Here is an 8856-nt window from a genome sequence, read left to right on the forward strand (position 1 = left end):
ACACCTTTTCGATTGGTCAAAGAAGAAAATTGCTGAATTTTTATTTGTTTTTTCCTTTTTATTTTATGCACCTTTTCTTATTCTTTACTATTTCTTTTCTAATTTTCATTTTGGGAGTATTTAATATTGAGAATTATTTTTCAAAAAAGAAAAGGTTTGAAAATTATTATGTATATTGATATTTTCTAATGTCCATAAAATTACTAACCACTAGAAATAGTTTAAACCATACAAAATATTCATAAAATTTGAGATAAGTTTTAATTTTATCTCTAGACTTAAAAAAGGTTATTTAATTTTTCTCCTCCACAAAATACCTTTAAACTTTGAAATGTTTCAAAATAAAAAGAAAATAGAAATGAGATTTATTGTATAAAAATTAGAAGGCATGTGGTGGTATTATTTACAATTACGTAGAAGATTAATAGTTAGAATTTTTTATATAATTAATTTTTAAGCAACATACAATGAATACATTATTTTTTATAAGCTTCAAGTTAAACCAAATAATATAAATACATACAATGAATATAAGAAGAAAATGACACAAAATAAGTTAGGAAAGGATTATCCCATGTGTTTTCAAGACAACCTTTTAGTGTAACTGATGTCTATTCTTTCATTCATTATACTAATTGGGTTTGAATGGAATAGTTTTGCTAAGTGGACTCCTAAAAAAAGAGCTCTCTTTTATTTAGTTAATATGGAGAAAGGCATTTTCTTTGATCCTTTGTCTACAACCTTTTAAATATAGGAAATTTCATGTGTTTACATATGAAATTGATTTTTGAAAATAATCTTTGGGAGAGTTAGGGTTGGGGGTTGTTGGGCCCACTTGAAAATGATTTTTTTTTTTAAAAAAATCTAATGTTTATATATATATATATATTTTAATTAGTCTTCATTATTTAAAAAGATTCTCAATATCACTGATATCTAATATTTTTACATTTAGGCTTTCATCGCTAATAGATGTTAAAATTAAAATGGAAGATGTCTTCTAATATGGTCTCGAAGAAATATCATATTGTGAGAACATGTTGAGTACTCGCATAAAAAAGATAGAGGGATTTCAACATTTTTTTTAAAATAAGATATATGAATTACTAATCGATTTCAAAATGGTATATTATGTTTGTCTAATACTCACCAAACATAAAACTTAGTGAATAAGCAAAACTTTGGAGGCAAAAATAAATCGAGAGAAAAGTTTCTAATCCCTTGAAATTTTATGACATCAATAAAGAAAATTCATTCTCTTTGATAACTTTATTTTACAACTATTAAATTTCCAACCATCTACTCAAGATTATATTTAGGTAAGTTTATCATTAACTAATTTTAATTTTCACTTGTTCATGGATTCTCAACGCAAGGTCAAGTGTAAACCTCTAAACTCGTTTTACTAGTTAGTTAAGTTTAAATCCTCTTAATTATGAACTAAATTGTGTATTAATGTCAATGGAAATAGGTAGTTAAGTGCGTATAATGAATGATGTGCCTGAAATGTAAGAAAAGGAAATTTTTTTCTAAGTGTTATGACTATATGCGTTCAGGTTGTTATATGGTTAATGCGTAGAAAGTTAGAGAAGCCTATTAATGGTAAGCCAGAAAAGGGCAAGAAAATATGTTAAGTATGGAATGTTATGTTCTCAAATGAAGTGGGAACAAGTTAATATCTAGAGAGGAGATGATTCTATGCATTGAAACTATGAGGCGCCATGCGGCCAACTTAGTTGAATGACGCGGCCAGAGGTCCAAGAAGGGGAACGTTATGGCTAAGTACAAAAAATGGTATGAAGGATTTATGTGACCATCTTTTGCCATTGACGAGGGCCGAGCTGACGAGTGATACGGCAGACAATCATGCGTTGAAGTAAGAAGTCTTGGATGGACACAAGGCTATGCGATCAAGTTTAAACTGAGGAATTCAGCTTAATTAACGAATAAGTAAGCCAGGTGGCAGCCTTACAGACATCTATAAAGAGATAAGCTTGACAGGTGGCAATTAATTAAGCTAACTCTTCATACAAACCCAAACATAAATAAGCTTAACCAGGAAAAAGATTGTTCTGCCAAAATTTTCCTAATGTCTAAGTAAGGGAGAGTTGTTGCCATCCGAGGAATTTGAAAGTTGAAGAATTTCAACCAGCCAAAGGAAAATTTGAGGAATTTCTGATCGATTTTGGAAGAAATGATGCTCAAATTCTAAGGTAAGCAAAAGTAAAAATGCTTATGAGCATTTCTTTGAAGGAAGTTTAATTAAATGAATGTTGGAATTAAAGTTATGAAATCTGGAAGTTTGATTTTGAGATGATGTTGTGAATGAATAAGCAGGCAACTGCATACGGAGAATAAGCAAGTAGCTACATACGGAGAATAAGCAAGTAGCTACATACGGAGAATAAGCAAGCATCAGACTCAGTGAGGTTATGCATTAATGTATACAGTGTAGCAAATCCACAACAAAGGCAATATGAGTACATTGTATAGTAGATCTATGTCGCATAGGCTGAGAACTGTTTCAACACTTATCCAAGCATCTTGATAAGGTATTTCCAATTGTCATTTAAGTTATGAGGTAAGATGGCTAAAGAATAGTTTATGCGTTAAGGATGATTTTTGATTCGTCGAACTTAGCTATGATGCAATAACCATTAATATGTGATAAAAGTTAAGCTATACGTTAAGCTCAAAAGGGAGCTAAGTGTAATGACCAAGGGACCTTTCCTTTTCAGGACAAAACACAAATAGAAGAGGCGTACAATCTCTTGGATAAGTAGCTTAAGACAGTGAGTGACAAGTTTTAATAATGTTTTCTAATACAAGTTGTATGAATGATTTCCGATGCATAGGCATTTTATATGAAGTTATTATATTACGATTTTCTCTAACGCATACCTTAAAATGAATGTTGATCACATGATCAGTGTTTTTAAATGATGAAATTATTTAAGAATCTAGCATGCATTTTTCAATAGCCTATGCCATGCTTTATCGCATGTTGAAATTGATTAAGTATACTCCATGTTTTACAAGGCACTATGTATTGACATGAAACCATGAGGTATGATTATTTCAAATATGAGTATTCTGTATATATTCTTAAATTTTCAATATTTGTGCCTTATACAAACCCTACTCTAATGTTGGTATTGAAGGTATGGTAAGGTCCCCGATTTCAATGATGTTAGGGATCCTTGACGCTGAAAGTATGGTAAGATAGTCAGGACCTAATTTAGCTATACATGCATGTATGACTATGTTATCGACGTTGATGAAATCGACCAAAAGGTCTATCTCTCAACTAGAGTTATTAGGGATTGAGGAAAATGGCTCTCCCACATGTTCAAGCAGCGAAGTAGTGGAATCTTTAGAATGATGCTAAAGAGTTATTTTAGGGTTTTTACATGATGTATTCTTACGATTTCAATTCCATTTTCAAAACTCTGATTATGATTTTATAAATGTTTCATTTGATAAGCATGTTTATGTTAATTATGATTTAAAGTTTGTTTTACTTAAGACAGTCACTCACCGGGCTTTTCAGCTCACTCTTTAAAAATGTTTTCCTCCCCAGGTAGTGGTCAACGTCCCGAGGTCTAGCAGTTCTACCAATCAATCACTCCTCAGATCCCTAGGAAGATTATAGTTTAGGTGGTCCATAACGTTCTGTTTAAGTTTTATATCTATGTTAGGGGGGAGTGGAGTTTGTATTGTATAAAAGTTTGGTTTCTAAATCTGTTATGTATGTTTATGTTGATATTTTTTATAACAGTAAACTATATGTTTAAAATGGTTGCTGGAATTATGTGTTAAGTTCTAGAGAATTATAAATTACTAATCAGGTTCAACAAGTGCTAAGGATACATGTTTTCATGAGTAAGTTGGCTGTAATTGTCATAAGAGGGTTGATAATTGCTGTCTTTACATCTCTTTTCGGATTAAGAGGATAGTCTGGGGAAGGGTATGACACCAAGCCTACGGGCAATCCAAACCTAAGGCATCCTAAGGAGTACACCTATGGGTCTGCATGTCCCCAAATGGAAAGTCAAATCGTCGAGTGTTGGGCCAATGAAGTCGAGTTTGGTCCTTATCACCAAAGGGTTAATATCCAGTCAAGCTCATTGACTAAAAGCTTACAACCTTAAGGATTACACTTATGCTAGCATCGCCAATATTGTATTAAAGGGGTTAAAAAAACCCAATGACCCAAAAATCATATCAACCCAACCCGACCTGTACAGCTTGGGTTGGGTTATCAACTCATTTGTAGGTTAGTTTGAATTCAAATAAATGAGAATTTTATGAGTTGGGTTGATTCATGGGTTCACCTAAAATAACAAAACTCAACCCGAACCATCCCAAAATTATTATTAAGTTTAAAAAATATTTTTTAACATATGATACAATTATATATACATATATTTATTTTAATATAATATAATATTATTATTTTTTGGATAATTTATTCTCCAACAACTCCTAAACATAATATTTTGACACTTTGGAATAATAATTTTTATACTATAAATGATTGAGTTGTTAATCTTAATTTAATATACAAAAATTATTAAATATTTTATTTATTAATATTTACTTATTTTAAAACAAAAGTTTCATCCGAATAATTCGAACCAACCCGACCCAAATGTTTCATGGTTAGGTTAAGTTGAGTTCATCATTTAACAAGTGTTATTTGAGTTGAAGAAATGTACGACTCGAAACAGTTTGGTTTGGTCTAAAAAGTGCTTTAACACAACCCAGCCCAACCCACGAATACCCCTATGTTATATATGTCTCAAACGGATGTTAGAAATGGACTCTAAATAGTCTCATCCACGACTTCAAATGAGTAAGTAATACTCTTAGCGCTTAGCTAAATTAAACACTTTATGTATTAATTAAGACATTGGAGTGTATTTGGTTTAACACCAACATTTGTCCGCATTCTTTTATAGGTCGATCCGATGCATCCATGAGCCTAAAGAAGCTTCGTCCATGAACTCAAGATTGCAACAAGATATGCGTACTAACATCACTAATGGTGAGAGACTAAATTGGAATCTTTTATATATAGAAAACTTATTTTAAACATTTTTAAACCATAGAGACTAAGCCTACGTTTGACATTGCGTTAGTTGTGTCAAAAAATCATTGCATTCGGTAAAAGAATTTTAAATTAAATATGTTAAAATCATTTTTTAAAACATGTTAATTTCATGTTGACTTTAGAAGCAGTATTCTCGTAGCTTTTAAATTCTCCTAAAATTAGGTAGAATTTTTTAATTAATATTTTGTTTTCGATTTTATACTTTAAAAAGAATATTTATGTTAAATATTTATCTATTTCTCACCTAATCAAGTCTATTTTTTATTTTTCATGAGTTTAATGCATAATTTTTTTTTTAAAAAATATACCATATTCATTTTTTTTAAAAATCAAGTTATTTTCTTTAATATTTCAAAATTAATCTATAACAAACAATAAAAATTAATTTTAAATTTTAAAATACAAAAAATTAAAAAAAAAAAATTAATTATGAGTCTATTTTAGTTACTATATCTAAAATAAGATTTTTTGTATTTATTTACCATATATTCTAACCTATTTTCAAGTGTAAGCTGAAACTTACAAAACAGTAGTTTACTTCTTTTCACAAGTGATTTTTTTAAAAGCACAGTGGTCAATAATTATTTTAAAAGTTACAACAATCTCAAACGGAACATAAAATAAAAAACAATGTGGAGTAAATTTATACTCCATAATATAAGCATCATGGAGTAAATACAATTTTTTTTTTTTTTAAAAATAAAGATTAAGGTCTAAATCATATATATAGCTAAGTAGGTAACAAGGTCTGGAAGCCCATGGTATTCTTTGCTTTTGAGTTTTGGGCTGAAACTGATAAAGGCCCAACTTTTGGTGGTACTAGAACTTCATGGTCCTGAGTTTTTGAGTTTCCCTGTCTTTAAATTTTAGTGGCCTCATTTTCAAGGCCCACTCAAATGCTATAACAAGATCTAATCTCGAGAAAATTATCTTTCTGGTCAGTGAACTTTTAGATATAGGTTAGATTTATTTTATCCCTTAGTTCTTAAAATCGATCTTTTTAGTCTCTATATAGGTGTTTAGAGTATTGAGTTTATTATTATAGTTCATGATTATTATAGTTGATAAATTATATTAGTTGGTGTTTGGGGTGTAAAGTATTTTTGTTTGGTTAGCAAATAATAAACATTGTAGCGAAGAAGAAAATAGAGGATGAGTAATAAATAGTAAATACTATAGTAAAAAGGATTTTGAAATAATATTTACTATACTTAATTGTAGGTTATAATAGTTGTACTCACCACTATTATATTTGGTGTCTCAAACATGGAGTGGACTATAATAACCTATTCCACCAACTTCTAATTGGGCGCCCCAAACGGTCCCTAAATTTTGAGAAATAGGTTTAAATGGTTCTTGGACTTTTTTTTTTTTTTATAATACAATGGTCATTGGACTTAACTTTACCATTTGTTACCATAAGTATCTATTTCTTTTTTATTATTTTTAATGGGTAATAAAAAATAAATTTAAAACAACTCTCTCATCATCTCCATCCTCTTCCTTAAAAAAAAAAAAAATAAAAAAAAATAATCCCCTTTCTTTCTCACTATCTTCCTCCAAAAACCCATTTTTTTCTCAATGTAAATGATAAAAAAAAAAAAAAATTTATTAGCCCAATTTTTTTTAAAAGAAAATAACACACATGTATGTATGTAAAGTCAAAGTCGCGAAATAATTAGATTGCAACAACGTACTCTCCACTGGCAACTTTAGATATAAATAATAATGCAGTTAAACAATTTTTTAATATGCATATCACTGTTGATAATTCATGGTTTTTAAAAAATAATTAAAAGTTTAGTTTACGAAGTTTTGAAATTTGTCATTTGTGTTTATTTGGTCCTAGATTTGATGTGTCGAAGGAAAATTGTATATTATCTTTAAAAAAATTGTGTGAATGGGATATCCAAATAAAATAAAACCACGGCAACTTTTTCAAATAAAGATAAAACATATAATTACTATATGTAATTTAGGAAACAAATTGAGTAAATAAAGTAATTAAATAAAAAAACATAATAAAGGGCACAATAGTAAAAAATACACAAAATATAAGAATGATAATTTTCAAATATTTGGTAGTTTAAGATTGATTTTGAAATTATTAAAACCACACTTGTTCTCTTTTAAATCACTTCGATATTTGTCTAAATCATGTAAAATCATTTTAATGTTTAATTTTACATTTTTTAATATAATTTTCATATTATCAAAATTAATTTAAAATAAATTAAATGCATATTGCGAAATGATTTAACCATAATGTTAAACATTTACAATTAAGCCTATTTGGCTAATAATTTCTTCTTTTTATTTATTTATTGATTGTTTTATTTATAGAGTCTATAACCTCATTTTAAGGCCCAAAAACATGACTTAGGTGAATTTTGCAATTGATATTGACCATAAATAAATAAAACAAATAAAGTAACTATCAATTATGTTAATTACTCGACAAAATATTGCTATTTTATAACCTTGAAAAAGACCATCAATTGTCGAAGCACCACTTAATTTTTTTTTTAAAAAAGAAAAAGCTAATTAATTAATCTTTTCTGGTAATGATTTTCTTTATCATAAAGAAAGGTTTTCCACTAATTAATCGAAATTAATAAATTAATTATTAACATAGTTTATTTTAAAAATAATTTGGTGGGTTTGTGAAGTAAAATAAAATAAATGTTAGGTAGGATTAACAATCAGATAGCTGAGATGGAAAAGAGTTTATAGCTCATCTGCTGCCCATAAAATGATCCAAAAAAATGAAAAATTTTAGAAAATAAAATAATATATCAATATTCTTTTTGACGATGTTAAGAAAATAACTATTGTTAGTAATATTTTACTCATTACATTATATACAATTTCTACAAATTTAAAATAATATGAAACTTTGAATGTTTATTTTTTTAAAAAAAATTAATTATTTGAGACTTTTATCGTTTATAAAAGGAAAAACTTCAGAGATAAAAGAAAAAAAAACGATTATGTTTATATTTGTAGTATTTATTTATTAGCAAATAACAGAACACGAAAACATAAAATATAATTATTAAACATTTCTTTTTCTTTCTAAAAAAACAAGAAATAGAACGTAGAGTGAGAAACAAGAAATAGAGTATAATAAGCATGACCAAAACCTGTAAATAATATTATATAAATATTAATAAAATAACTACTATCGATCTTATCTAAACCCACTTTAATTCAAATTTCTCCATTTTTTAGTAATATTATTTTATTTTATTGGGGTATGGGGATTTTACTTTTTAACTTTATCTTAAACACAACTTGGAAGTAGATACCTTTTATTTCTTGCGAATATTAATTTGTTTTTCTGAAAAAAGAAAACGCAAAGATATTATGTTTTCTTTAATATATATTATAAGTATATATATAAATCTGGTCAATGGTTGTGGCTTCATAAATAAAATATTTTCTATTATAATACTCTTGAAATTGGCTTTCTCCAGTCTCTAAACGAGTTGTTTACGAAAAATTAGAAAATATTAAAATAATACTAAATTAATAAGTCTAGTCCCTTAGTTTTTGTGCTTAATTATTTGATCCCTTAACACCTAAAAATGTTTAATAAATGTTTGGAAATAAACCTACTTTAAATATGGTTTTTCAATTTTCAATTTTATGTCTAATATATATATTCAAAATTTTTAATAATTAATTAATGTTTTATTAGATACACAATTAAAAGTTCATAAATCTATTAGACATAAAAGTTT

The sequence above is a fragment of the Benincasa hispida genome, chromosome 12 (assembly GCF_027475165.1).
Source record: "Benincasa hispida cultivar pf3 chromosome 12, pf3_genome.v1.1, whole genome shotgun sequence".
In the NCBI taxonomy this organism is placed as follows: Eukaryota; Viridiplantae; Streptophyta; class Magnoliopsida; order Cucurbitales; family Cucurbitaceae; genus Benincasa; species Benincasa hispida.